This window comes from Cryptomeria japonica, chromosome 7 (genome assembly GCF_030272615.1).
Source record: "Cryptomeria japonica chromosome 7, Sugi_1.0, whole genome shotgun sequence".
Classification (NCBI taxonomy): domain Eukaryota; kingdom Viridiplantae; phylum Streptophyta; class Pinopsida; order Cupressales; family Cupressaceae; genus Cryptomeria; species Cryptomeria japonica.
In genome coordinates this window covers 620,014,171-620,034,280 of record NC_081411.1, presented here as the reverse complement: position 1 = coordinate 620,034,280, position 20,110 = coordinate 620,014,171, and positions in this window count along the sequence as shown.

Genomic DNA, 20,110 nt, shown 5'->3' with positions numbered 1-20,110 from the left:
GATGAACCGGTATAAGGATTGTTGTTGATGATATAGTTGAGATGTTGTTTGATGACTTGATGATCATTTTGTGTTGTCATTGATGGCAACTATGGTTACATTGTTCTATCATATTATCTAAGTCATCTATGATTGACTGGAAATCTATGGAATGGATTTGATAGTTAACTAGCAAATAGGACTTTAACCGGTAAATGTGAAACTGTGTTATGCTTAAGTAATTGGATCTAGAGATTGTTGAGTAATTTGGTGTTGTGGTTTGGAACATGTGTTTGTAACATTGTAATGAGGTTATGACTGGAATCTCATCATGTTTTGGTTACCGGAAGTCATTTTTGTGATTGACTGATGTATTTTCTGTAGGGTTTTAGTAGGGTTTAAGAACCGGTATTCAAATATTATAATTGGTAATGATTTTGAGTCAAGTGGTGTATTATATTATGCTTGTAAGATGGCGATGAGGTGGTTGAATCCATGTAAAGTGTTAAAATGTTTTTTTGGCATGATTAAAGATGGAATCTCTTGGGAAACAACGAAGAACATAGAAGAATATTTTAAGGGCTTGATTGCTTATCATATCAAAGTGCGATGATGATTTATGATCATTCAACAGTTGTAATTGATTTGTAATTTGTTGTAATGATCCATATGATGATCTGTAATGATTTGTAAATATTTGTGATGATCTATGATGTAAATCTTAATATGAGGTTAGGGTTTTGTAATCGACTAAGTTGTAAAGTCTATTTAGGGTAAGTTTGTGATGATTTAGTGTGTCGGTGATCAAAAGAAGAGTGTGTGGCTGAACCAGTGTGGGTGTCTGCAAGAGAGAAGCAGATTGGAGTAGAAAAGGATCTATACAAGCAAGTAGAGATTGTTATTTCCAGATCATACATCTGTTGTTCCCTAACAATTGCAGCAGACTCAAAATCCCTTAACCGGGTAGGTCCTGACAGGCCTGCGTGTATAAATCCCTTCACCGAGTGACTTGTTAACTTGGGTTTTAAATCCTTTCACAAGGTTACTCCTATCAGAGTAAAGCTCCTAATAGGGTTGAGGTAAATCCCTTAACCGGGGGACTCCTAATAGGGTCTACTCCTAACCGGGCTAGGATCCTAACAATGCGCATTCCGAAAGAGTGCAAAATCTTGTGGGTACCAATTCCCACTGTGGTTTTTCCCATTTGGGTTTCCATGTGAAAATATTTGTATTCATATGGTGATTGATTTATGTTCGTGGTAATTTGATATATTTCTATTGCATGCATGATATGGAACACTTAAATGAGCAGTTTGATAAATTTGATTAGTAGATTGATTTCAGTGGCTATCGGTACTGGTTATGATTTGTTTTGGTGAAGTATTGACTAGTTTATGAACTCTGAGTGTGCATCGGATATGCTGGATGAGTTCCTATTTAAGTACTGACTATATCGGTTAACACTGTCTCCTTCCTTACCAATAACCTTGTTCGCTTCGCCATCCTCTTGATAAATTACCAAGACTGACAACAGATCATTACATTCACATTATGTCGATCAATATCTCACTCGCATAATATCACATAACCTATCACATCTATATTCTAAAATAACCTAGTTGGACAGACTTATATACCATTTACATACATAAACATGAATGCTGGATGTCGACTTACAATCATATTACAAAATATAAATACATGTTGGCCTAGACAAAAATATAAACATTAATCTTCGTGATCGTTGCTGCTAAAACCTTTGTTAGACCAAATTTCTATGTCGACTTCCAAATACCAGTTCCTAGTTTACCAGTTTCCCTGAATGTCGAATGTTAAACGTTGAATACCAGAGGATACTGGATAAGTATCCAACCCAAAATGATGTGTGTTGCCATCAATGATAACACCATGATCCCAGATGAGTGTCAATTTTCAACAATCTCTCCCTTTGGCATTGATGGCAACACTCATGTGAAAAATGGATCATTATGTTAGGATCCTGGAGGCAACTAAGAGGGGGGGGGGGATGAATCAGTTGTCTATTAATTTCAACCCAAATATAACTTATTCAAACTTGATGCATAATAACGGTAAACCAAACTAAATGCCTGTTGACATATTAGCAGTTAATATTAATACCAGTGAAACTCAATGCATAAAACAGAAAGAGAAACAACATCCACAACACATAACATAGAGATTTGTATGTGGAAACCTTGTAAGGGGAAAAACCATGATGGGAAACCTTACCCACAATCAGATGATACTACTGCAGATAGTAAGTGTATAGAAATGGGGTCTACACATGTAGAAAGGCCAACCGCCTAGAGCTCACTGCTCAATCACAAAATAGGAGTCACACTGACTACAATTGGATGGTTAAATCCAATGATAATGTACTGCTCAAAGTAGCATCTCCAATGTTGGATTCAGTACCGGTTAATCTCCGATAATCACCTTCAAACCTTCCTTGAACTTTCTTTATGGTCTGCTCATATGTTCTTCTATATTCGCACATACCATGTTACAAAGCCATATACCATATATCGTTACATTATTATTACCTTATCTCACAAATGAGATCTTACATATATACCAAAACCTAAGACCAAATGTGTAGGTCGGCTCACTAAGAATAATATAATTAAATCAATTACAAACAAGTCAAGATCATGTCAGCTCAATACATTTACAAGAATATCCAATCAATAATCATCTCCATAATGTGTCGTGCTGATCTGGAATAGATAATGCATACTGGTCCATAACCTAGACCAATTTGTTGGTAATAGAAAATATGTCAACCCGATTAGATCAATAATCAAAATACCAAAACCAAGTATCCAAACCATGTCTTTGATATAACCAAGTGATCTCCAGATGATAACAAGTCATTCTCAGTGTCGATGAACAATATAACTTGTCGGTGAACAATATGTCGGTGACTGCATAAGTCACTGAACATGTCGGTGAATATAATGTGCCGGTTCAACATAACCATAGATCTCTAGAAGGATAAGTGTTGACATCAATGACAAAACTAATGCAACACATCCATAATACCAACACATTAAATTTCTGTTCCAGTTCCTGTCTAAAAACTTCTCAAAAACTGATCTCTGAAAGTTGCTCCCCCTGAGCTATACATTACTTCTTATGTCCCTTAACATTTTTCACATCCAACCTCTCCCCCTTTGACAAAAATACCAAAGTCAGGGCAAATGAATGAAAGAATCAAAAATTGTGTTTACCGGATCTAGATGTATTTGAATATATCAGGGTAAGCACTCTTCAAAAATCCTAAGTGTCCCAACTGGATTTCAATGTTCTCAAAATTGATACAAACCCATTAAGAATGTATGCATGTAATTCTTCTTCTTTTAATGTTACCATTGTGGGCTTACTCATATGTTCTATACATTCCCTTTTTTGAAGCAACAAAGTGTTAAGTCAGGGACTGACCAAACCTCTCAATTATCTGGCCCGTCAGATTAACCTGTCCATCTCCTTCTCCAAAACAGAAATCTCCAATTCAAAAAGCAAAATTTTACCATCAACAGAGCTATTCAATGACTGAGTACCATCAAAATTATTTTCAAGATGCTCCAACCGGACCTTAGTCGCCTTTATTTTAACATCCAGGTTGGCTCTTAATTTGGTGGTGTTAGTGCAAGACCGATATATACTACTGCATTTATGAAGAGCTTCATCAATCCTTGTCAATTCTTCTATCAACTTTACCTTGTCTGATGTGATAATGTTGTCACAAGTGACCTTCCTAGCTACATTGTACCTCTCCACCAACTTCCAATTTGATACTTGTCGTAGAGTTTGAAACTCCTTGGCAATATGTTCAGTCAAACCCTTAAGCTTTCTGGAAGGGCTAGCTACCTGACTGGTCTTATATTCCAGGGCAAGCTGCTACAAAACAGGAATGGCTTGCTCAATCACCTACTTGTACTCTAATCCTTTCTTCATAAGATTTTGAGTTGCAACCATCATCAAATTAGAACTGCTCAGCTACTCAATATTCTTCTTCTCAAAATGACTAAAATCTACTTGACCGGATGAGTCAAGTGCCAACAATGAGGGACCAACAATCGGTGAGGGTGTCGATACCCCGACTTTAATCTTTTCTTGTCCTTTCTCCTTCTCCTCTACCTTATGATCCTCTTTATCCTGTACCTTCTCCTTAGCACCAGTGGCTTCGCCACTTGGTGCAGATATTTCTTCTACCACTACATCAATAACCGGATGAGAATTATCCTCAAAATTATCTGTCAGTTTATTTTCCTCTATATCATGTACATCTGTGACTGTTGGAGGAATATCCTCGGTTATTTTCTTATCCAAAACTGGTGGGTCTTCACCTAATATGCCTTTCCCTCTAGCATCAACTGGGATGTCTAGAATTTTAGACTTAGGAGGAACTTCTGGTGGTGTAAAGAATCCTGGATTATCAACAAAGAATTTTAGCCATGCCTCATAAGTCTCCTTGACTATTTCATTCACTCTTCCCACCATTAAGCTAATATGTATGTGCCTACTCTAGAAAATTGTTTTATTTGCAAATTCAATGTACTATTGCATCTCCTCTTCAGTTATTGCACCACATACAGTTAATAGTTCCTGAATCTTTATATGCCTATCTTCCTCAATACTTGATAATCTCCGAGCATCTAATTTGTTATACAGCTCTGCCAGAATCTGTTGTTCTATCTCAAGTAAGGCTTTCTTATATATATCTAAGTATAATAAAACTGCTTCCTCAATCTCCTTTTGTTCAACACCATCTGTATGTTCATAGTTTTATTGTATATTACTCAAAATTCCATCCTTAGTAATCTGTTCTACCAATTCATCTCCAGATAAAGGAGGGATAACTTTAACACTTTTACCGGATTCAAGAGCCATATCTAAATCAGATTTCTTCTTCTTACTGGAAGTGGGAGCCATCTCTTTTATCAGTTTCCTCTTCTTTGTAGGCTTCCTCTCCTTCAAAATTTGCTTATGGGATGTCAGAAGGGTGACCTTGGTTTTCTACTGCTTTTCTTCCTCAGGCTTCTTCCTCTTAATTCTCATGTAAATTTGGGTATCTTAGGAGGTTCATCTTCAGTCTCAGATCCAGAAGCAATAGGGGCAATTAAGGTTTTTGGTTTCTTCCTTTTCATCACACCTTTGTCAATTGCTGCTATCGGTGAGGCCTGAACTGCTGCTGGAGAGGATGACTCTGCTAGTCCAATAATTTGTTTGATCTCAGTAGACATTTTCTCAGCACCCTTTCCTACCTTCTTTATCTGACCTTCCCTCTTCTTCTTACTGAACCCTATTTGCACCACCAATTCCTTTTGTTTAGTTGTCCTAGAAGTCTCCTCTAACTCATCTATGAAGGCATCTTTAAGTGTCTTGACATATAGATCCAAGATTTCTGCATCAACTTCATAGCCCATCTCAGTTATCCATACCTTTCTTGGCTACACTGGTTCCATTAAATTTTCATCTTTCTTAACCATAAAGCATATCTTAGTAGATTATTTATCAACAATGTGCTTAGGCACTCTTTCCCTTTGTTTCATTGCCTTCTGAAAAGCCTTGAAATATCCCCATAAGGTGGAGTCTCTGTCCTGACCTATGCTTCTTAAGGCATCTTTGATTTGCTTCCCTACCAGAATGTCAAATTCCCATTGCCTTTTATCGGATCCTGAGGTCTCATTGAGAAAGAATAGCATCAGACAGACAACAAGATTTCCATATCAGAATACACCTTTCTTCTCACCCTTAATTTTCCCAAGATTCAAAATTAACTCATCACGCATCCACTAGCAAAGATCATATTTTTTATTTTCCTTGATCATCTTATGTGCACAGTAGATACAAGAACTAGAAACAAAATTCAATCGATTAGATTGAGTTACCTTATATCCAATAACTATGCTAGCAAATTGCACGTCCTTATCTGATAGTGCTAATTCTCATAGACTGATTGTCGAATGTGGCACCAGTTAGCTTGTTGTCTTCATTGTTAGAGTTTTTCTTCTTATCTAGTCTCTGACCAACCTGGGGCAAACCAGTAATTTTCCAAATGGCATCCTTAGTGATTTTATGAGGCCGGTCTAGCCACATAAACTCACCATGAATACGGCTCAACACATACCGAATGATCTCATCATCAAACGCAGGAATCTCCAAAATGTTGGTAAACCCTTGATCCTTCAAATGTCTGAATTCCAGTTTGATCACATTATTCTTATCCAATAATGTTGTCATATACATGGTTTTCATCTCAGATGATCCCAAATCCTCCAAAGTGCAGTGAATGTAAGCTCTTACATCCTCAACAAAAAGAACATCGTCGGGAACCCTAGAAAACGCGTCGACTGAATCATCAACCTTCGCAATCTGAGGGTGTTTCTTGAATACCAGGTGTGGACGATCCTTGATATCAACCACAACAGGAGTAGCAACTTCTACCGAAGCGGGGACAGATCCAAAAGCCATTGTGAATTCGAAAAAGATAGCTTGAAAACCGAGAAATACCTTAGAATCTTCGTCTGTGAAAAGCCTTTAAAAATTCGCTTTGAATGTACTGAAATTTGCTTGGAAATGCTCAAGATCACTCTAAATTGCCTTCAACTCACTCTTCTTTGCTTTGAATGCTTGGTGGTGAAAAATGAATCACTTTTACCTTTTAACCTATGGAACCCTAATTCCGCATTGACATAAATGCTTGTCATCATATCATACCAGATCCAAGATCCATCAAATCTGCATTGGTGAATCTTCAGGTTGACTTCTCCAATGTCTAAAACATTCTTTTAGACCACTACCAGGGGTGATGCAAGATCTATCATCAATTTGCCTCCCCCTAAGTTTAATGCCTTAGTTACCGGATGAGTCTCCTCTCAATGCAGAAACATTCTACTCTGGCAGTTGAGCAACTGGGGTATTTGCTTCAGCCTGTTGATCCTCAAAATTTCTAATCCATTTCTTCTCATGCTCCTTCCGGATATCATCAACCTTTTGTTTTCCCTTCTCATCATTTCCTGTCGGTGGGTTCGTGCTTCTGCAAAATTTATTAATATGTCCTACTTTGTTGCATGCATAACAAGTGACAATGTTTTTTCTGAATTGCCTTGTTGTAACCTTGATTGTTTCTTGACCTACATTGATTAGCCATATGCCCAAACTTTCCACATGCATGACATTTCACATTCATTCTACAATTTGTTGTCCTATCACCATAATTCTTGCAATTGAAACATTGAATGATACTTGAATTATTACTCTGATTGACTCTATTTCTACATTGACTTTCCATATGACCAAACTTATTGCAAATAAAACATCTACCATTAAATTTATGTGCATGGGGGTTGTCTTATCGGTGACCTTTGATTACGATTGTCTGGTGGATTCTCTTGATTTGTAGTACCAAAGCTTTCTCCATGCTCAAATCCAAGACCTCTAGTGTCTCCAGAGTCCCTTTGATTCTTCAATAATTCATCAAGCTTTAAGGAACTGACCTTGAACTCTTCTTTGTATTCATTTGCAACATCAAGATTATTTCTTAGAACTGCCATCATTCTCTCCATCTCTTGCTCATTGTTCTGTGATTGCACCAATTCAGTTCTCAACACATCATTCTCATGCGCCAAACTAATGCATTCATCAGATCTATCTTTCAGAGATTTGGCAAGATTTTCTTCCTTATTCTTCTGGTCTTCAATCTCCTTGGACATCCTCATGGTTAGGGCTTGCAATTCTTCATGACACCATTATCTCGACTCATCTTCTGACATAGTTCCTTTAAAGCATCCTTCTCTTTATCATCCTGATTTTGTAATTGATCACAAAGTTCTTTCCTCTTAACTTGTGTAGATGACAAAATTTCTTGCAGAGTCAGGATGAATTATTTTGCAGATCTTAGCTCATCTTCCAGCTTCATGTTTTTCAATCTTTCATAATCATAGTCTTCAAGTGCAACTTTAAGTTCTTTCCTCAAACTCATCTCCATGAATTCCGGATGCAGGATCTTCCTCAAGTTGTTAGACTTATTCCAAGGCACCAAGCTCTGATACCAATTGTTGGAATCTAAGAACACTGAGAGGAGGGGTGAATCAGTGTTCTACTGGTAGCTAATAATTCAATTCCTTTAGATACTTTTCTAATTAACAACTAGTAAGCATATAAACAAGATATAATAAAGAACAAAGGAACCACAAGGATCAACACAATAACACCATAGATTTATACATGGAAAACCTCAAAGAGGAAAAACCACAGTGGGATTTATGACCCACAATATCTATTCACTAGCCAGTTGAATAAATATTAAATAAAAAGGGGGCCTACACATGCTAGAAGGCACACTGCCTAGAGTGCACTGCTCATCACAAAGAGCCTCATTGACTACAAATAAAATATTGAATTACAAACAAAATTCTAAACTCTGAGTGTGCATCTGATATGTTGGATAAGTTTTGGTTTAATTACTAACTATATCGGTTAACATTGTCTCCTTCCTTATCGGTAACCTTGTTCGCTTCCCAATCCTCTTGACAAATAACCAAGACCAACAACAGATCATTACATTTGCATTTTCTCAATCAATATCTCGCTTGCATAATATCACATAGCCTATCACATCTACATTCTCAAATGACCTGGCCAGACTGACTTATATACCCTTTACATACATAAGCATGAATTCCTTATGTTAGCTTACAATAATATTACAAAAGATAAATACATGTTGGCCTAAACAAAAATATAAACATTAATCTTTGTGACCGTTTCCACTAAAACCTTTGCCGGATCAATCTTCTATGTCGGCCTCCAAATACTGGTTCCTAGATTGTTAGTTTCCCTGAATGTTGGATGTTAAACCTTGAATACTAGAGGATTTCAGATAAGTATCCAACCCAAAATGATGTGTGTTGCCATCAATGATAACATCATGATCCCAGATGAGTGTCAATTTCCAACAACAAGACCCTGGCCTACACAAACTTCTTGAAAAACTCATCAAAACTGACAAACATAAATACTTTCTCCTGCTATCTAGCAAAGGTATCTATCAAAATCCCTAAGGATTTTGACACAGAACCACCAAAACAAACTGAGAGCATCAAAAAGACAAAATCTAGAGCACACACCTTTGACACTGATCATGACAATACACATGATCATAGTGATACCAATGATCAAGGCCACACTAATAATCAAGGTGACATCAACCATCAGGATACTAATACTGGAAACAATCCTCTCACTACACTCACACAACAACTACAAGCACTTCAACAACAAATGGAAGACATGCAACAAGGAACTACCACGTGATATTCCTTAGAGGATATTTGTCCTTATCCATTTGATCGAAGTCTGAACATGGCACCATTCCTACCTAGCTCTAAAATACCAAAGTATGAGAAATACAATGGTAAAAATGATCCTCGTGATCCCGTAAGGGAATTTTGCATGATGATCTTGGAGTGTTCCCACAATGACACTTACATGATGAGGTTATTTCCAAGGAGCCTAGGGGGACAAATGATGGAATGACACACCTCCCATCAGATCATTTGAGGAGTTGATGAGCAAGTTTGTTTCCCAATATTCCTATAACATTCAACATGAGGTGACCATGCTTGATCTTTGAAACAAAAAACAAAAGAACAATGAATCATTCATGATGTTCTTGCAAAGATGGAGACGATTGATCTCTAGATATCCCTGCATCATACCTAAAAAAGAGAAAATAGAAATCTTAATAGACAATCTTAATGACGAGATGAGCTATCAAATTAAACTATAATGTCTACCTAGTTTTAAAAATTTGATCGAAAATGGCATCCAGATCGAAGAAGCCTCAATCAAAAGAGGAATTTTGAAGTTCTCTAAAGAAGGTACTAGTTCATCGAACAATAATTATAACAACAACTGAGACAAGTCCAAATTTTCAACAAGAAACAAGAACGTTGTCAATGATGGTGTAGTGGACAATGTTAAAGCAAAACAACCAGTGTCAAACTTATATGGTGTTACTCCACCAACTAACACTCAAGGAAATACCAACCAAAGACCCAACAATCTAAGAACAAACAATCAAGGAAATATCAACCAAGGGAACAACAATTAGGGAAACAACACTAACCCAAAACCAACACCATATCGATGGAAGTTCGCATCTTTAGGACAAACCCTTGGATCAACATTTCGAGAACTATTGGCAAATAAACTCATTACATTGCCAAACACAAGGGATTTTGAGCCTCAAATAAAACCATCATGGTGGAATGATGCGCACTAATGTGAATATCATAGAACAAAGGGCATCACATGAACGATTGCCTAAGGTTAAGAAATTTGGTTCAAGATTTGCTAGATAACTGTGACATAATGGTAGACAGTCACAAAAACAATGATGATCATGAGGCCTTCAAAAATCCACTTCAAAATTATGACAAAGGCGCATCCTCATCAAACAACAAAGGGGCCCATATCAGTCATGTATACAACAATGTTATCAATCACATATCAGCCCATGACGACCAAGTTAATATCACAAAGATCAAAGACAAACAAGAACATGTTCCAGTCCATGTGACTACATGAGCTCAATCTAGATATGTATTAAAAGGGAGTGCCTCCAAAACAACACCTTCAAACACTCAATACAGTCTAGTAGATCAATTAAAGAAGACGCCAGCTCACATATCCATATTAGAGCTTCTTAAGATCTCACCCACCCACAAGGATATCTTAGAAAGATCTCTTGTTGACACTATTGTTCCAAATAATCTGGATATTGACTGATTTCAAACCATGGTGGGACATTTAACTGTGCTTCATAATATTTCATTATAAGAACATGATGGCGTCTCTCTAAATCATTCCGTAATAATCCACTCCATATCGAAGTCTTGGTCTATAAACATTGAGTGAAACGAGTACTAATAAATGGAGGAGCCGGTCTAAATATTTGCACTCTAAAAATTATCTGTGCATTGGGTTTCTCAAAAAAAGCCATTGATCCTAAGAAAAAGATAACAATCAAAGTATATGATGATCAAGAAAGATCATCAAAAGGACTCATGGTATTACCTATTCAAGCAAGACCAGTTCAAAGAGATACTCAATGTCAAGTCTTGGACATAGACTTATCTTATAATACAATTTTGGGTCGTCCTTGGATCCATGAAATGCAAGCAGTACCCTCCACATATCATCAGTGCCTAAAATTCCCATATGATGGACAAGAAATTTTCATCACGGTAGACACAAACCCTTTTTAGTATTGCAATAATCTCAAAGAAGTTCAAAATGTTCTTGTACCACATTTTGAACTAAAGTATGAAATTGAAGGACAAAGGCATGGGAGAATACTCTTTTGAATCCCTATGTCTATCACAATTGCCAATTTCACCAAGATTTTATGGACAACCATCAACTTCAAGACAACAATCTTCACAATCTATCAAAATGTTTGATGGTATGTTCATTCAAGCAGGAATGGTAGTTGATGAAATAGAGGACAAGGATGTCCTGAATTGGTTATACGAAGATGATGAAAACACACAAGTAGCAATGGTTGATATCACTATCCCAACAAAACAATATGGCAATGGATTTAAAATCATGCAAAGGATGGGATACTCAAGAAAAGGCCCTATCGACAAATGACAAGAAGGTATCACAGAACCAATTCAACCTCATTCGCAGCAAGCCAAGGACAAATCAGGCCTAGGATATGGACTACACAATCAACCATAGGATCAACAACAACATCATCAACCAAAAAAAAAATCAGAATGACAACAACAATCATCATAGGAATTGATACCAAAACAAGCAGCAGAAGAAACAATCCGCAAATAAAAGAAAGAATAAAAAGAACAACAACAAGAGGAGATTGCTATCAAAAGGGAGGAGGCTACTCATAATTTATATGAACGGACACAAGCTACAGGCTAGCTCTGCGAATGACTCACATGAGTGGGAATGGGATTCTTCTGATGAAATATCTTGTGATGAAAAGGGTATCCTTATCATCCAAAGTTACATGCCAATACCCTATGATGGACAAGGTTTAGGAGATAGACCATTTGAAGTTGGAGCACAACATATCAATGATTCTAGTGAGGATGATCAAGTTCTGAGTGAAATAGATTCTAAAGATGGTACCATCATAGACTTTGACCTCACTAGTGCCAAGTTTGACAACGTATCCATCATGACCCTCACTACTATAGACCTTAACCCACCAGATGATCCCTTACCATTAATACATCTTGAACTGATAAACTGGGAACAACCCAAACAACTCAGCATACCTATCTTCCCAAATGATGACACTATTATCCAATACCTTTGTTCTGTAAACCCAGAAACATGTTCCACCAGTAAAACTCATAACGAAGTTCTCAATCAGGAGAGTGCCAAGTCTCTTAGTCACAAAATGAATAAAATAAAAAATCAATCTAATGGTAAAAACCATTCAGTGGCAGTATTAGATCATAAAAAGGTAAAAGTAAAGGACGTATATGATGGTGAAAACCTCTTTGAGGCACCAGAAGATGAGAGACTTGACACTCTTCCTGAACATTATTAGGAGAGATCACCAATTTTGGTGGAACCAACTTAATCAATCAACATCGATACTGAAGCAGCAACAAGAACCATATACCTAGCAATATCATTAACAAAACAAGAAAGACCTGATTTCACCAAATTATTCAAAGAACAAAATCAATTTTGCTTGGTCTTATGCAGATTTACCAGGGGTAAATCCAAATTTGATCATGTACCACTTGTCTATAGCTCCCAGAGCTAAGCTAGTCAAGCAGAAATTGATAAAAATGAACCCACATGTCACCGTATTGGTTAAAGAAGAACTGAAGAAGTTACTTGATGTGGGATTCATCTGACCTATTGATTATGTGGAATGGATCTCTAACATTGTACTTGTATCTAAACCAGATAAAAGCATCAAGATTTGTACACACTTCAAGGATCTCAACAAGGCTTGTTCGAAGGATGACTTTCCTCTGCCCAACATCAACACAATTGTAGATCTAACAACAAGACATGTTCTATTATCATTCATGGATGGTTTCTTAGGATATAATATAATCAAGATAGCACCAAAAGACCAAGATAAAATAACATTTACATTTCCATGGGGTACTTATTGCTGGAATGTCATGCTTTTCGGCCTGAAGATTGCAGGAGCGACCTATCAACGAGCAATGACCATAATATTTCATGACATGATGCACACATTCATGGAGGACTATGTAGATGATATATTGGCCAAATAATTCACAAGACAAGGACATCTAGAGATTTTGGATAAAATATTTCAGAGGCTAGAACAACTCAATGTACAACTAAATCCTAAAAAGTGTGTCTTCCGTGTAACATCCGGAAAACTCTTGGGATACATAGTCTTATAAAAAGGGAACGAGGTGGACCCGACAGAGGTACAATCAACCATGGAGATGCCACCTCCTAGAAATATCAGTCAATTAAGGTCTCTACAAGGATGGCTACAATCCATAAAAAGATTCATTTCTAAACTAGCTGACAAGTGCCTTCCGTTCACTCATCTACTCCACAAGAATGTCCCCTTTAGATGGGAAGATCAATGTGAAAAATCATTTCATCAACTCAAACAATACCTGATGAAGCCACCTATCTTGGTACCACTAATAGTTGGCAAACCTCTCATTCTTTACATATCAGCTACAAAGGTATCACTAGGAGCATTGTTAGCACAAGAGGATTAAGCAGGAAAGAAAAGAGAAATGTACTACATCAAGAGAACATTGAATGGTTATGAGCTCAACTACACATTCATTGAAAAATCTTGTTTGGCGGTGGTCTTCACCTATCAAAAGTTTCGACACTATATGCTCGCTCACACAATCAAACTAGTAGCAAAAATCGATCCATTAAAATATCTACTCAACAAAGCCACTCTCACAAGGAGCTTAGTTAAATGGGTCATGATTCTAAGTGAGTTTTACATTCACTACATAGATAGAAAGGCTATCAAAGGTCAATCTATCACTGATCAGCTAGCAGAAGCACCTACAAGACAATCATCCAATCCATGTTGAATTCCCAGATACATATATTCTCACAATATCAACTAAACCATGGGTCTTGTACTTTGACGGATCATATACACAACATGGATCAGGAGTCGATGTCCTATTCATCACTCCAGAAGGACACACTATTCCTAAATCTTACAAATTAATGTTTCTTTGCACAAATAACTATTCCTAAATCTTACAAATTAATGTTTCTTCAGAAAGTCCTCACTGCCTTTGGGTTTGCCCCAAGAGTTGTGGATCTTTTATCCCAACTTACCACTACTGTGTCCTTTGTTGTTCTTGTCAATGGTTCTCCTTCAACCTTTTTCCAAGCTTTGAGAGGTCTTAGGCAAGGAGATCCTATCTCCCCCATCCTATTCATTATTATGGCAGAATGCTTTGGATGAACCATGGAAAATTTGGTGCAGATAGGATCCTTTAAGGGTCTCCAACCTTCTTCTGCTGACCTTATTTGTTCACACTAGCAGTTTGTTGATGATACAATAATTATGGGGGATTCAAGCATCTCAGAAGCTAAAGTTCTGAAGAATACCTTGTGTAAATATGCTTCTGCAATGGGGCAGCTTATTAACTGGGCCAAAAGTGACATCTTTTTCATTAACACCCCGGAGAGAAGACAACAAAGGATCAGCAGAATTCTGGAGTGTAAGATTGCTGACCTTCCTGCTACCTACCTTTGTCTCCCCATGGGGATTGCCCCTCTTGACTCCTATTGGAGTTCGCTGGTTGATAAATTTCACAAAAAACTTGCAGGTTGGAAAGGGGCTCTCTTAAGTCAAGCTGGTAAGCTCCTTCTTCTTAAGGCTACTCTTCAAAGTATCCCCATTTATGCTCTTATCTTATTCAGAATTCCAGTCAAGTATGCTAAAGCTATTGAGAAAATTCAAAGAAGATTCCTATGGTCTAGGGTGGAGGAAAAGCAAAGAATGTCCTTGGTGGCATGGGATCAGGTCTGCAAGCCAAAAAGCAAAGGTGGTCTAGGGCTTAGGAGGATTTGCACTTTAAATGAAGCTCTCTTGTCAAAACAAGTTTGGAGATGGTTTAACTCTGATTCTGAATGGTGCAAAATTTGGAGAAGTATTCTCTTCTATCCTCTTCTCTATCTTCTTTTCTTAAATCGGATCTCAGTATAAATGGATCTCATATTTGGAACCATGTTTCTAAATGTAAAGAGGTGATTGCTAAAAGTGTGACATGGAAACTTGGAAATGGTAGAAAAGTGAGATTCTGGGAGGATCCTTGGCTTTTTGACAAACCCCTAATGGATTTCTATGAGTGGGCTTCCCATGCCCCCTCCTGTATTGGCTCTTTTGGTACCTTAGTGGCAGATTACTGGGATGGGAACAACTGGCAGAACATTGATAGTATTCATCCCAGTCTCTCCAAGCTCAAAACCCAACTGTCTGCTATCTGGCTGAATAAGGAAGAGGATTCCCTGATATGGAGATATAACCCCAAAGGTACCTTTACTGTATCTTCGATGTATTGTATCCTCTCCCCCTCCCCTCCTATGAATCCTTTCTGGTCTAAAGCTTGGTTAAAAGGGCTAACTCCTAAAATCAATATGTTCTTCTGGACTATTCTCCAGAATAAGATCCTTACTGTTGACAACCTTAAATGCAGAGGTTTTGCCCTTCCAAATAGGTGTGTGTTGTGCTTTCAAGAGGAAGAGTCAATGGACCATCTTGCCCTCCACTGTTCTTTCTCAACCTCTATTTGGGAAAGCTTCCTCAAAAGCTTTAGTCTTGCTTGGGTGTTTCCCAGTAACATCAGAGATTTGTTTTCTCCCTAGCAAATTCATTGGACCAACTCTTTTCTGAGGTGTATGTGGTAGCTCTCTCTGCCTCACATTCTGTGGGGTCTCTGGAAGGAAAGAAACAACCGAATTTTCAGCGATGTGTCCTTAAATCAAGACATTATTTTTCAGAAAATTCAAAGGGCTATTCAGGAAAATATGGGAACTATGGAGGTCTCTTGTTACTCAAACAACTCTTTGGAGTCAAATATCTTAAGAGCCTGGAATATGAAGATCACTGATGGTCATAATATCAGCCACAATAAAAGGCTTGAAGTTAAATGGAAAACCCCTCCCCATGGTTGGCTTAAAATCAATTTTGATGGAGCAGCCAAATGAAATCCAGGTCCTTCAGGCTATGGAGCTATTCTCAGAGACGACAGAGGCATTTGCAAAGGTATGGTTGTTGTCCCTATTGGCATTCAAACCAATCATAAGGCGGAAGCTATGGCAGCCCTTCAAGGCATTATTCTAGCCAAAAAATGGAACTCTACCCATCTCTGGATCGAAGGGGATTCCAATAATATTATTAAGTGTCTCAATGGGACCTCTCAGCCCTCTTGGTCAATCCACAATATAATTTTTTCTGCCATTGACATCATCAAAACCTTCAAAAAATGCCACATATCCCATATATATCGGGAGGCCAACTGTTCTGCTGATTGGGCTGCAAACGTGGCGGTGAAGAATGATACAATTACCACGTGGACAGGTGAGAGCGGTCTTCTCGGAGATGTAAGACAAATCATAATAAATGAAAGATATCGAAGTACCCCAAATAATCTTGATTGATAGGGCAATTATGATATGTACTGAAGTAAGCACTTCGAGTTACTTCGATAATGAGGGAATTACTCATTATAACATCAAAGTTAGCAGAACGTGCATTATAACTTGTCAAATCATTAATGCTACGCACGCTTTCTGGGCTTTTGTTTTAGCTTCGAAAAGCTTTCTGTTTCACCAGCTCTATAACCTGAACTTGACTGTGAGAAACGACACCATGGGCGAAAATAGGAGAAGATATGAGCCAGGAAGTTGCAAGGAGTGGAAACAGAAAGAAGAGGTGTGGGAAATTTTGCAAAAGGGTGGTCTTTTGAGCTTCATTGAGAGACTCCATGGCCGTGATGGAAAGATAACCAGCTTCTTCTGCAAAAATTGGAAGAAGGGCAAGCTTAAAATGGGCGACCAATTGGTGGAAATTGACGAAGAGTTAATAGCTAAAGCTATGAGACTCAAAAGGGAGGGCTGCAATTTCTACAGAGACAGGAAGGTCAGGAGGGAAGCCATTGAAAGGTACCCGGTCACAGAGAAAGAGAAGAAAAGACTGGTAAAGTTGAGCAAAACCTATTACCCGCCTAGGGCTTTTGCAAAGCCTTGGCGGGAAATTCTCTTTGTTTTAATGAGGTATATAACTCTAGATGGCAGGTTTATGAAAGGATATGGATATCACTTTGTCCTCTTAAATCATTTTAGGCATAATGATAAGGTGAATTTCCCTTACTTCTTGCTCTACTCTATGAATGCATCCCTAAAAGCATATAAAGAAAATCCTCAGGGTGACACTGCAATGCACCAGGGACTTATGGTCCTCATTTATGATCATCTAAAGGCCAGTAAAATCAATCGAATGCAGCTCTCTGTGGATTCGGAAGAAGAAATGTCTGATTCTGATATCTCAGAGGAGGAGGATTCAGATAATGATTCCTTGACTGATAATGAGGAAAGCTCTGATGACTCAGAGTATGAGAGGAGCAAGAAGAGGAAATCAAGACCCTCTTCTTCTAAGAGCAAAAAACCCCAAAGCAAACCCTTGATTAGTATTTCTTCGGAAGAAGAGGACTCTGATTTCCCTGAGGAGAAGAAGAACCCTAAGGGAGTGCTGAAGGAAAAAAGTAAAAACCAAGCCCAACCCAGGAAGAAGCAAAAGAAAATAGAGGAGACTGGCAAAGATCCGGAGGACACAGGAAAGGAACCGGAAGAGGACAAGCAAACAAGAACCCTGGAAAATGAACAAAGCCTGGAGATGGAGACTATGGAGGAGACCCTCAGGGCCACTGACACTATTTCTACCCTCCATATTGCTAAAGATGAATAGATAACCCCTGGTAAAGTTACTCCTTCTCCTGGTCCTCACCCCGAGGCCTTGAAGGGTTTTATGAAAACCATTGAATGGCTTATTGATGGGAATAAGAATACTGTGGATGAATACAAAAAACTCTGCAACAGAGTCGTGATCCTAGAGACCATTAACATTGGAGAGGGGAACACTATGGCCAATTATATCAAAGATTTGAAGAACACAATTGCCAAAGCGGAAGACATCAGAGATGCCTTTAATCCCCGGTTTGAGAAAATTGAAAAGGAGATACAGGATAGAAAAACCCTGGAGGAAACTAGTGAAAAAACGCTCTCAGATACAGTTGCCAAAGTGGACAAGATAGAGTAGTGCCTCAAGAACATTGCAGAGTAGAGTCTCAGCATTTTGAAAATCTCAGCCAACAACACCCATACCCTCATCAGCAAGCTTGATGATGAAAAGGAAACCCAGGAAATTGACCTGGATGCAGAAGGAACCGGGGAAGCCCAAGGTCCTAGAACTCGCACCCGTGGAAAGAGGAAGGAAAAGAAAGTGAATAAGGACCTAGATGAGCTAAAAGAAGTTGGGGTGACCTATGATGAGCTGGTGACTAAGGCAGAGGATCTGCTGAAGAAAATTACTATGTAGTGTCTCCTTGGGTTCTTTGTTGTTTTTTGTTGTTTAGCTATTTTTTCTGTTCGCTAGTTTTTTGGACCAGTCACTTTGTATGAGGACTCTATTTTCTTAGCTTTTTATTTAACTATGTTGTAATGGTTTCAGGTCCTTAAAACCTGCTTTTCAATCAATCAGAACATTGTTGAGTATGAAGCTCTAGTCACAGGAAAATGGTTGTTGAGTGGAGGATCACAAAGTTCAAAGCCTTTGGAGACTCACAATTGGTCATTAATAAAGTTAATAATGACTATTAAACAAAGGATGACAAGTTGATGCCCTACAAGCGCATGGTAGATGATTTCAAGAAGTACTTTGTGGACATCAAATTTGAACAAATTCCAAGGTTGGACAAAAAAGTTGCAGATTCCATGGCAACCATTGCATCACTCCTACAGATACCAGACAAACAAAATCGTTATGAGTTCCTGGTGGAACAATTGTTTTCCCCCGGCTATGACAATTTTGAATCCCAAGTCATATGCCACATAGTTGGTTCTGACTCGCCCTTCTATGGAAAGATATACACCTACCTAAAAGACAATATCCTTCCACTATATCTATCTCAAAACCAAAAACACTTTATCACTGAGGTCTTGATGGTACTCTTCTTGGGTGTCTTGATCGTAACAAATCTAAAACCACCTTGCACGAACTTCATGAAGGTATTTGTGGCACACATTCAAGTGGTCCTACTCTCGCCAAAAAACTTCTAAGGATGGGATATTATTGGCCGGCTATGGAAAAGGAATCATACTAGTTTGCTAGAAAATGTCCATAATGTCAAATTCATGGCAATCTTATACATGCACCAGCATGGGAGCTACAAATGTTCGCTACATCATGGCCATTATGTCAATGGGGACTCGACCTAGTGGGAAAGATTCATCCTTCCTCATCAAATGGACATAAGTTAATCATCACGGCCACTAAGAATTTTACAAAATGGATAGAGGTCATCTCATTAACTATTGTTACCAGGAAGCAAGTATCTTTTTTTATCCTGAATTATCTCATTTGTCGGTATGGCATTCCTAGTTCCATTATCACAGATAATGGAAGACCTTTCAAGAATCAATATGTGAAAGAGATTTGTAAACGATTCCATATCTAGCATCGTTTCTCCACACCATACTATCCACAAGGAAATGGCCAAGTAGAGGCCTCAAACAAAACCATCTTGAAAATCCTCAAAAAGACAGTGAACGAAGTTGGTCATGATTGGCATGTTCAACTCAATACAGCATTATGGGCCTATAGAACTAGCATATGCACACCTATAGGAGCTACACCATACTCACTTGTGTATAGATAAGAGGCTATTCTACCTATTGAGGTTGAGATTTCATCACTCAAAGTATCACTAAAGGGACTCATTCCATATGAGGAATATCGGGTAAACAGACTGCAAGAGTTAGAGCTGCTAGATGAGCACCGACAATGTGTTTTTGATCATCTCAA